Genomic DNA, 12,500 nt, shown 5'->3' on the forward strand with positions numbered 1-12,500 from the left:
ACAGACACGGCTCGAGAAACACGGGGCGACCTGCCCGAGATGCGGTCAGAGCGACGAAACCGTTGTGCACGCACTCGTGCAGTGTCCAACAATTTCCAACCTGTGGGCTTATGTCGAACAACTGCTGTCACATGTGGGACGAGTCGGTTTATCAGCTGAGTCTATCGTCAATATTGTCACGCCTCCTTCCTTCAAATGGGAAGGAAGAGCTATTTTCATCATCCTTGTGGCTATGGCGAAAGAATGTATCTGGTGGACGCGTCTGAAAGGATTGGAGACAAACACTTTCCTCTCTGGTCAATCTCTCATCAACTTCTTCAAGTACCACTTGAAAAGGAAAGTGAGAGTAGAGAGGCAAGTTTTGTCTAGCGAATGTTTTAAAAAAGATGGGTGAATGTAGCAAGGATGGCACGTATGAATGACGAAGCCACCTTGAGCATAATCCTATGAACCCAGAAATTGAAAACAGAGGGTTACCCACTTGCAAACAATGTGTGGTAACATATAACAATATTGACCAAGGTTACCGTGGTCCTTTTCGTAGGCTTTTCTTCCCACGGATAAACCTTACTTGCTTTCCCCTTTACACATATATCATAACACTGTGATACACGATCCCTATTGATCGTTTTTTTTTCCTCTTCCCCTTTTTTCCTTCCCCTTTTTTCTCTTTTTTTTCATTTCTCTTTTCTTTCGTTCCTTTTCCTTTTCTTTTTTTTTCTTTTTATTCTTTTATTTTTTATTGTATTTATTTATTTATTTATTTATTTTTGTTCTTTTCTTCCCTTTTACGATCCCTCTTGATCGAAAACCTACGCCACCCCTTTTTTTCTTTTTTTCTTCTTTTGTTTTTTGTTTTTTCATCTCCCAAAAGAAAAGCTCTACCTTGTAACTTGTCCCATCTGTGTGCAGCCCTGTGTGGCCAATAAAGAAACTTATCTATCTATCTATCTATCTATCTATCTATCTATCTATCTATCTATCTATCTATCTATCTATCTATCTAAAGCGAATTGATGTATAAGCATAATAAAATCCACTGTAATTGAGCTAAATAATTATAATGCTATAATCATTGGTGGAATAAACCTGCCTATGTAAACAGATTCTGTAAAACGATAGGCTAAAGCAACATATAATATTAAAAAGTAGCGAATCATAAATTTCACGTATGATTCATAATTAAATTGTTCTGTAGTGCTGTTTCAATAAATGGAGTAAAAACATCATTTATATAATTAAGTAATTAACATACATGATTAATTAATTAAATTAATTAATTTGAATGTAATGGGTAATCCATTTTCTTAGGATGAAATGTTTTAAATATGATATAAACTAGACAGGATGAAAAAAAAAAGAAATAGAGAGAAAAGAAGACCCAGATAGATAGAAAGCTACAAAGGTGAAAAAAAATCCGACAAAGATGAAAAGCAAAAAAGAAAGAAAATGATAGAAAAAAATGACTGAGAGAGAAAATAAGAGAGAGAGAGAGAGAGAGAGAGAGAGAGAGAGAGGAGAGAGAGAGAGAGAGAGAGAGATGTGGAGAAGAGATGAGTTAACTATTTTCTCATAAGAAAAAGCTGAAAAATCGAAATAATATTGTTTTAATTATGATATAAACGAGACAGAAAGAAAAGCAAAAAAAACAAAAAAAAAACAGAAAGAAAATAAGACCCAAGCAAAGGAGAGGGAGGGAGGAAGAGGAAGGAGAAGAGAAAATTAGGAAAAACGAAACGGAGATAAATCGCAGAGAAAAAACGAGAGAGAGAGAGAGAAAGAGAGAAAGCAACAGAGTAAGTCAGAGATAATAACCCACTATGTATATTTTTCTCTTTTTTCTTGCATAGATGTTGATGACTTTTCTGTCTCTCCCTCCCTCTCTTTTGCTCTGTCTGTCTCTCTCTATCTGTCTCTCTCTTTGCCACTCTCTCTGTGCCTGTTTCTCTCTGTAATGGCAAATGAAAGAGAGGAAAGGAACGGGAGAGTGAAATGGCAGTGGTCAGAAGAATAGAAGTTGGTGAAGAAAAATAGAAAGCTGAAGGTTAGTAGACAGATGAATGTGAGAGGAATGGTACTGCTTACTGGGATGGGAATAGACATAAGAATGACAACTGATAGAACCTATCTATCTATCCGCTCAGTCGAAGTAAACTCTCGGTTACTCGTTGGATCAGTGTCCTCCAGTCAGTTCTATCCTGGGCCGCTTCTTTCAGATTGGCTATGTCCATTCCGGTATCACTCTTGATGGTGTCAAGCCAGTGGATTCTTGGTCGGCCTCTTCCTCTCTTGCCACTGATCATTTCGAGCATGATGTCCTTCACCAGGGATTTTCTCCGCATAATATGACCGAAATATGCCAATCTATGCTTGGTGATCGTAGCTTCTAGCGACATTTTCGGCCTGATCTGCTTAAGAACTTCTCCATTGGTGAGCCTCGCTGTCCACGGAATCCATTCTGATAGAACAATGGCAGTAAATGCAGGCATGGCAGTTGGTAGAAGAATGATGGAGGAATGGAATTAGGTAGATGAATGGCAATAAAAGGGGTGAATTAAAGTATTTATCCGAAAGGTAGAAGAGAGACAAAATGCAGCGGAGGAATGTCAATTGATATAGGAATGGTAATGTGATGAGGAATGAAAAAAGGAAGCGAAATGGCATCCGAGATGGGAATGGTACTCGTTAGAGAAATGGTAGAAGGTAGAACAATAACAGTGGATAGAGGAACCGTGGCAGACGACGAACAGAAATTGATAGAGGACAGGCAATATTTAGAAGGGTGGTAATAAATAAAGGAATGGCAGTAAGTAGGGGAAAGATAGTTGATAAAGGAACGGTAGCAAGTTGAGTGTAGATATATATTTCTTTACTACCCACAAGGGGCTAAACACAGAGGGGACAAACAAGGACAGACAAAGGGATTAAGTCGATTACATCGACTCCAGTGCGTAACTGGTACTTAATTTACCGACCCCGAAAGGATGAAAGGCAAAGTCGACCTCGGCGGAATTTGAACTCGGAACGTAACGACAAACGAAATACGGCTACGCATTTCGCCCGGCGCGCTAACGTTTCTGCCAGCTTGAGTGTAGATATAGGGATCATAGTACATAGAAGAAAGGTAGTGTAAAGAAGAATGATATTAGGGAGATGACTGGCATTAAGGAGACAGTAGACAGAGGAATGATGAAAGATAAAGGAAAGTAATTAAAGAGAAAAGCAGCATTAAATAGAAGAATGGCTGTAGACTGAGGAATGAATATGAATGGAGGAAAGACAACTGAGAGAGAAATCGCAATAGACTAAGGAATGGAGCTAGGTAGAATGGTGGTAGTAGCGATAGAAATGGGGGTAAAAGATGGAGCATAGTTAAGAGAAAGAGAGAGAGAGAGAGTGAGAGGAGGGAAAGATTATGGTACTATTTAGAGGAATGTCAGTATATAAGAGATGGGTGGTGATAAAGAAATGGTACTAGAAACGAATACTGGCAATAGACGTTAGAATTGTGGTAGATAGAGGAATGGCTGAAGAGAGAGAAATAGCAATAGTAAAAAGAGGACCCTATCAATTGACAGAGGATTGTCAGTAGATAGAAGACTAATACAAGATAGAGAAACGGCAGTAGATAGGAAAACAGCAGTGGAAGAAGGATTTGTAGGAGATAAAAGGATAATGGTAGAGGTATGCTTTAGATTGAGTAATTTCAGTATACAGTGGAGGTGCATTAAATAGATATAGGAATGATAGACATAGAAACTGGCATAGAACAGCGGGATGTCAGTAGAGAGATGAAAATAATTAAGTATAAGAAAGGCATTGGCTAGAAGAATGGCTATAGGTGGAGTATTTAAATAGTATAGAGGAATGATCGTATGTAGAGGGTTTGCAGTAGATGTGGCAGTTTTAGCGGACTGTCAATAAATAGAAGAATGTCAGAAGAAAATGCAATAGCTGTGGAGTACGGAGTAGCACTTGTATAGAGAAATGGCTGTAGAAACAAGAATGTCGGTAGATTGTAGAATTATCGTTGATAGAGGATTGGCGCTAGACAGACGAATATTTTCAGTTTGCAGAATGAAAATAGTTAGAATTATGACAGTACATAGCAGAATCTTTCGATTATCGGTTCTTGCCATATTTAGTTACATGCTGTTTTGTTTTGAACTTAAAATCTGATCGCCATGAATATTATCAATTGGAGTCATTAAACTGAGTACCCCTTATGTACTTTGGTAGATAGTTCTGTCTAATTTACTCTCCACAAATTTGTAGTCTGTTATACATTTAAGCGTAGATTCTGAAAATCCTACTGTAAATTTCTCTACTGTGTCTTTAATTTTTAAGATATAGCCAAAAAGTTAGAGTAAGGTTTAAGCTACATAACTGCTGGGTTTTTACATTTCGAAGGACAGAGATTCGGCGCTGCAAAACATCCTTACTTAATTTATGTTTTATCGGAAACTTTAATAAGGGGTCATGCAATTTACAGCTGTTTTTTTAAAAATTTTCTACAGCTACGAAAATAAGGTATCATCATTTTCTTGTAGTATCTCTGTTTTTTCAAATATGCCCAGTTGCTCTGTGTAGATGCTGAGTCTTTTGACAAATTATCTGTTAGTCTCCTTTTCAAGTAGTTTTCTGTCTTGTTTTTGTATTTGTTCATTTGATTATCACACTTCACTTTTGTAACTTGTATCAATATAAGTTATTACTATTACTACCATTACAACAACAACAACAACAACTACTACTACTACTACTACTACTACTACTACTACTACACTACTACTACTACTACCACCACCACCACCACCACCACCAACACAACAACAACCACCACTGTCATAGCGTTAATTAATTTCTTTTCAGAAACTGGAGAAGTTTATTCTTATTGTATCAGTTTTAATGTTCAGTATTTAGGAGAAAGCTGGTGAAGAAAATCCATAAATCCATATCGGAGACTATCTCGTTTAGAATGCTTCAAAGCCATTATCAATCAGTGATTTGGTAAAAATTACTGAAAATTCTGGACAAAATATATCTCGCCAACTTATAATTGGCTAAACTACAATTATGATTTATTTCCTTGGCGCAAAGCCAATGATTTATGGAAAAGAAGGCGGAGGTTTGGTTGGTTTAATCGTCCGTTATTATATTAACTTAGATCATCGGACGAGTAATATATTTGATTAACTTTGATATGTTTTTGGAAATTCTATCATACTGAAGACATTCTAATTTGTCTCATAAAAACGTTAATTTTTGGAGAAGCTTTTAACCCTTGGTGCAGACTATGCAAGAAAGCTAAGGTGGGCAGCCTTAGGCACAGACAATATGAGAGAGCTAAGAAAGGGGACCTTGCATCATTGCAAAACTTATATAAAAGTAACTGACAGTGAATATTTGCAGCTCAGCAGCATCTGTTACAGTAAACAAAATTGAAAGTTTTTTTTCTATTTAAGATAATTCGCTTTCCTATGCTGCGATATGTATTTAATGAGACCCAGGGAATTAAAATTCAACGAAGAAAATATTTGAATCAGAATCCAAACTGCAGTAACTAAACGTTGTAAACAAAATTTTCCGTGTTCCAAAGAAGTGGCTACCATCTGAAGTTTGGGTAAATTACAATAAGAAATCCCTGTTCAAGAAACCAGCAATTACCAGAGAAATTTAGATCGTGATGTAAGACAATTTCTAGATTGAGCGCTACGAGTCAGCTGGGATTCAAATATTTCTTTTTTTTTAATACTTTTTAGCACTACCATTTCACCGAAGATTAATTTAATGCTGTTACACTCATAGAAAGAACATCTTTTAATATACTTCCCGACGCTTCCTTTAATTTCTGTAATTAAGACACGTGATTGCAGTGAATGAGGGACAGTAGGTCGCAAATCAGATTTTTTCCCCTATATAAATGCTAGATTATAAAGACAAGCAAGTGGACAGCTTCTTTAAAATTTTCCTCCACAAGTAATTTCAAGAAACATAAATTATACGTTATAATGGTCATCTACGGGAAAAAGGCATGTTAATTCCTTATCTTTACCTTTTACTTGTTTCATTCATTAGACTGCGGCCATGCTGGGATACCACCCTGGAGAATTGTTAGTTGAATGAATCGACCCCAATACTTACTTTTAAGCCTACTTTAAGCCTGGTAGTTATTCTATCGAACTCTTTTTGCCGAACCGCTTGTCAAACGGTGGTGTCGGACAAGTACAGACACAAAGGTGCGCGTGTGCGCTCACACACACACACACACTCACACACATATGACGGGTTTCTTTCAGTTTCCGTCAATCAGATGCACTCATAAAGCTTTGTTCAGTCTGAGGCTATAGTAGAAGACACTTGCACAAGGTGCCATGCAGTCAAACTGAACCTGGAACCATGTGGTTAGGAAGCAAGCTTCTTATTTCTTTATTGCCCACAAGACGAAATACCTATTTCTTTACTGCACACAAGGGGCTACACAGACAGGGGACAAACAAGGACAGACAAACGGATTAAGTCGATGATATCGACCCCAGTGCGTAACTGGTACTTATTTCATCGACTCCGAAAAAATGAAAGGCAAAGTCGACCTCGGCGGAATTTGAACTCAGAACGTAGCGGCAGACGAAATACTGCTAAGCATTTCGCCCGGCGTGCTAACGACTCTGCCAGCTCACCACCTTTTTCTTTTCTTTTTAGCTTACATAACTTAGGTTTCCCAAGCGGTCACCCATATAAGTACTAACTAGACTCGACGTTGCTTAACTTCGGTGATCGGACGAGAACCGGTGCTTTCAACGTGATGTGGCCGTAAGCAGGAAGCAAGCTTCTTACCACATACCCATGCCTGGACAAAACAAAAAGCATATATATAAAACAGCAACAATAACATGTTCCAAATATAATAAGATGACAGGCTTTTTTTTACGAGAGGAGTAAAAGTATTTGAATCAAAGTAACTACATTCTTGGTATTTAATTCATTGAGCATGAGAAAGTAGAATGTAAAAATGGCATTTGAGGAATTTGAATTGAAGGCATAATGGGAGAATAATTGCTCTCTCCCGGCACAATTTGCCAAATGTTGTATAAGTGGTCGATTAAATAGACCTTCACCTCAATTTAATTGTAATTCTTTTATCAATACTAGAAAGATAGAAAGAGATAGCGACCGAATCAGAATTTAATATTTGGACCCTGGTGGTACGTAACTAAATACTTGTAAGGTAAAACTTTTAATCTGAAGTAAGATAGGCGATAACATCTAAAGGTACTCTTGCGGGTTATAACAGTTCGCAGTGAACAGGAAAAAATCTGATGTTTCAGACAAAGACAAACTTGTTTCATATCTTACGAATCTAAAATGATTGAAGTCAGAAAGCATATTTATGATTTAAATATATTGTAAGAATTTTCCTAGATGTTCTACCGATCTTTTAACCCCACTCGCCGTTATTCTAATAACAGCAATCCATTTATCTAATAACAGTAATCCATTCTAATAACAGTGACCCATCCATCTTAAACAGCCGTTGATATCATATATTTGCAAAAGTTTGGGCTAGCAGACTACGAATGGCTATCCTGTAGTTGATATAACTCATCTGTAGCTGGGTGTACTGGATACTCTTATATACCACAGAATTCTATCAAGCATACACAATAATTAACGGGCATCTGTTTGGTGGCATGATCTGAAAAATCTATCTTTTCCCTCATTTAAGACATGATTAATAATGATGGTCTAGACTAATTTCTCCCTCATACTATGTACGATCATATAATTAGTCCTTTTACTACACATCATTACTAACAATTATCAAGCTTCTAATTTCTCCTCGATATTACACATTAGCGTTTGATAACCAAGCCTTTATATTTTATCGTTTACTTGTTTCAGTCATTAGACTGCGGCCTTGCGGGGCAGGGGATGGGGGACCGCATTGAAGGATTTGTAGTCGAATGAATCAACCCAATACTTTTTCTAAGCCGGTCACTTATTCTGTCAATATCTTTTGCCGACAGTTGTCAAATGAGGGTGAAGCACAAACACACGCACAAATACACGCACACACACAAACACACACACACATACACAAACACACACTAACACACACACACACACACACACACACACACACACACACACACACACACAAACACACACTAACACACACACACACACAAACACACACTAACACACACACACACACACACACACACACACACACACAAACACACACAAACATACGCGCGCGAACACATACACACACAATCGATAGTCTTTCAGTTTCCGCCTACTAAATCCAAGGCTTTGGTCAGCCAGTGACTATAATAGAAGACACTTACCCAACGTGCTGAATCTAGACCCAATGTGGTTGGTAAGCAAGCTTTTTACCATACAGCCACGCTTCCGCCTAATTTACCTTTCACATATAACGTCATCAATTATTTTGGTCAAGCCGTTCATTTCTTCCTCATAATTACTCTGTATCATTAATGATGCGCAATACGTCAGTTTCCGCATAAATTACACGTATTCAGTAATGAGGCTAAAACCTCTAATTTCTTCCTCATATTAAACATCGCTAAGAATAACCAAAATCTTGAATCTCACCTGTATATCACATATCTGTAATGATGATCAAGCTTGTAATTTGTCGTCATATTACCAATGATAATGATGGCCAAATCTCCAATTTTCCCCTCACATCCCCTATCATCATTAAGGACGGTCTCAAATTTCTCCCCCATATCATACATAACCACTAATGATGTCCAAGCTTCTTAATTCCCTCTCTCTTATCACAGATCATAAGAAATAATGGTCAACTTTTTAATTTCACATCATTTCAGACATCTTCACCAATGATGTTGAAGCCTCTAAAATCTCCCTCATATCCCTCATCATCACTAATGATACCCAAGCCTATAACTTGTCCTCGTATTACACATCATCAGTAATGGTTTCAGATTTTGGTACAAGGACAGCAATTTTGTAGGAAGAGCTAAGTCGATTGCATCGGTCTTAGTACTCAACTGGTACTTAATTTATCGACTCCGAAAGGATGAAAGGAAAAGTCGACCTCGGCCGCATTTGAACTCAGAAACAACTTGAAGGCGGACGAAATGCACGCTAACCATTCTCAGTAATCATGGTCAACCATCCAATAACTCTTTCATTGCACGTTATCAGTTATAGCGGCCAAGCTTCTAATTTTTACCCTTATTACGCACAGCAACCAGTAACGATGGTCAACCATCTAATTTCTCCCTCATATTACTTAGATAACTTAGATATGTTTCTACCAAAGATTGGTCCAGGCCATGTCTAACTTAATAGCACCACCTGATAGGATTATTCGAACCCTGTTTAAGCCAAGTTTTGTTCAAGTAGTGAGTTCTTGTTGGGTGAGTTGTATCCAATTATGGGTGGCTTATCTGGTATTCTTTGAAGGAATTTATCCAGACTCCGTTTAAAGTTGATGGGATCCTTTTCCTCTTTGATCTCCCTCGGGACAATGTTAAATAGGGCAGGGCCTGTTGAGGAAAAGAAATTATGTTGCAGTGTACAGTGTACATATTACATACTGTCCATGATGATGATGATGAAGCTTCTTATTTTCTCATTTAATATACACAGACGCAAGCGTGGCTGTGTTGTAAGAAGTTTCCTTTCCAGTGACATAGTTCCGGGTTCATTCCCACTACGTGGTATCTATGCTGTAGCCTCGGGCCGGCCAAAGCCTTGTAAGAGGATTTGGCAGAAGGAAACTGAAAGAAGTCCGTCGTATATGTGTGTGTGTGTGCGTGCGTGAGCGCACGCGTTTGTGTTTGTCTCCACCGCCGCAAGACTATTGGTGTTGGTGTGTTTACGTCCCCGTAATTTAGCGGTCCGGTAAAAATACCAGGCTTAAAAAAGAAACTAGGTACTGGGGTCGATTTGTTCGGCTAAAAATTCCCCGAAGCGGTGCTCCAGCATGGCTGCAGTCTAGTGACTCAAACAAATAAAAGATAAAAGATTATCGGTAATAACTGTCGAGCATCCAATTTCTTTCTTTTCCTCAGACACAACCAGCCCTTACTTACTCTACTCTTCTACTTCTTCCTTCTTTCTAATCTATTAATTTATTATTTTCTGTTATTCGCCTGAAAGGTTAGATTAGGCGAACTTTGACTGAGCAAACTCAATTCTTTTAAACGGTGTGGAAACTTTCGAGGTTAATTTGGCTGCTTATTTTAGAAGGTCATGCGACCTCATGGTCACACGACATCTCCGTTGGCATTTTGCTGTTGTTGTTGTTGTTGCTGTTGTCAATATGATACCTTTTTCCGTATTTGTTTAGTACTTTGTGCATCTAAGCTTGCTGATAATAATTTATTGCTGTCAGTGGTTCTACAGTTATGCACTCCTCCTCCTCCTCCTCCTCCTATGACTTACACCTTCCTAGAAGTATGACAGCAGACTGGCAGATGTCAGTACTAACGGACAAAGAGATAACTCTTAATGTCACCTTGTCACGGTCTCGAAAAGTCTAATACGTACGTAGATACATACAAACACATAAATACATATTCATATACATTAACACACACACACACACACACACACACACATGCGTGTGTTCAATTATTTTCACGTTTGGTACATTTGCTGATATTAATTATACCAGTAGTCAGTTTCGTTGTAGTTGATGAAATAAGGCAATTTGTACACCACTGGAATTGAGTTCTTTCCTTCTGTTTGTCATGTTCATGTGTGTGTCTATTTGTGCGCATGCATGCTTATATGTGTGTGCGTGTATTTTATTTATTTCAATTACTGGATTGTGCTCATACTGGGGTACCGGTTTAAAGAATTTAGTCGAAGAAATTGAGTCCAATACTTATTTTTTTAAAGTCCGGCACATTCATCCGTTTTCTTTTATCAAACCGCTAAGTTAAGAGGACGTAAACAAACCAACAACGATTTTCAAACACAAAATATAAATAAATATATACATACATCCACACACACACACACGATGGGTTTCCTCACAGTTTCCGACTACAAAATTTACTTACAAAGCGTTGGTCGACCTGGGTCTATAGGAGAAGACACTTGCTCAAGGTGCCGAAACAACGTGGTTGCAAAGTGAGCTTCTTAACCACACAACCATACCTGCGCCTATGTATGTATGTATGTATGTATGTATGTATGTATGTATGTATGTATGTATGTATGTATGTATGTATGTTTATATGCATGCGTGTATGTATGCATGCGTGTATGTATATGCATCATTATTCAGTTTTATTTCAAGATTTCTTGCCAATGAAGAAAAAGCCAGTTTCTAACCTAGATACATGGTTCCTTCATTGGGATTTCAACACAAACAACTGGGTATTTTTTTATGCATGTATGTATGTATGTATGTATGTATGTATGTATGTATGTATGTATGTATGTATGTATGTATGTATGTATGTATGTGTGTATGTATGACTAGAACTAACTTGACTGCAGGTTTTATGTCGGAATACCTTCTTCTAGGCCTTTCCTCAAAAGGAGGCTGCAAGCCAGCAGTGTTAAGTCAATTTGAATTCAGAATTTTTTTCTCCTATACTGGTTGTCTTAATCACGGCTTCGTTTCAAACCGGGAGCCCAATCTACCCCCATCAAATAGTCATGGCTTTGATAGTGCAGCCAATTAAGGGGACCGCATTACTACGACCTAGTTTTACGTCAGAGTGTCCTTCTAGAAGGGTTGCTTTCACTACGGCTAGCGACCCCCATCTATCCCCTACACATGAAAAAGAAAACACGAAAAAGATATCTTGCTTGTCACTGGAATCTACTATTTTGACCAAGAGAATGGCAAAAGTGTTGTACAAGTGCTTGTCACTGTAATCCAATAAAGTACAAATGTCCCCGACAAAACATCATCATCATACGATCATCACTTATCAAAAGTCCTATGGCGATAGAGGCATGGTGACGTATGTAGACTTGATCGGTTGGAAGCATACAGTAACAAATTTGCATATGGACAGGAACTTTTTCAGTGGAGAATCCTGTGTCTGAGCAGCCCTTTTAAGAACACTGCTCACCTGGATATAGTGGGAAGGTGCTACAAAAAGTGCACTAAAAACTGTCTGTTCTTTCTCTGCTGGTTAGTTAACTGCGGTTAACGGTGGTTCAATTTAGCAGGAATGAACAAAGAATTGACATGAACAATGGTAACAAATATGCAAGAAATAAGGTTTCTCTTAAACTAGTTTGTTGGAATGTGAGAATCCTTTTAGATCGGCAGATAGGCCTGAAAAAAGAACAGCTCTTGTAACAAAGGAGCTAAGGACTATGTTCCCTTGAAGTCAAAAGATGGAAGTCAGGTTATTAAAGATACTTCTGGAATAATGAATAGATGGAGAGAACACTTTTCAAATCTTTTCCACAATTCTTCTGTAATGAACCTGGATATCATAAACAACATTCCGCAAAGAGAGATAGACCAACGC

The 12,500-nt window shown here is 38.0% G+C and overlaps 1 pseudogene; it reads right to left on the reverse strand.

Annotated features, from left to right (window-relative positions):
* Positions 1-6,700: 6,700 nt before the first annotated feature.
* On the reverse strand, positions 6,701-6,819 carry LOC115214587 (annotated as a pseudogene).
* Positions 6,820-12,500: the final 5,681 nt, after the last annotated feature.

The sequence above is a fragment of the Octopus sinensis genome, linkage group LG7 (genome assembly GCF_006345805.1).
Source record: "Octopus sinensis linkage group LG7, ASM634580v1, whole genome shotgun sequence".
Lineage (NCBI taxonomy): Eukaryota > Metazoa > Mollusca > Cephalopoda > Octopoda > Octopodidae > Octopus > Octopus sinensis.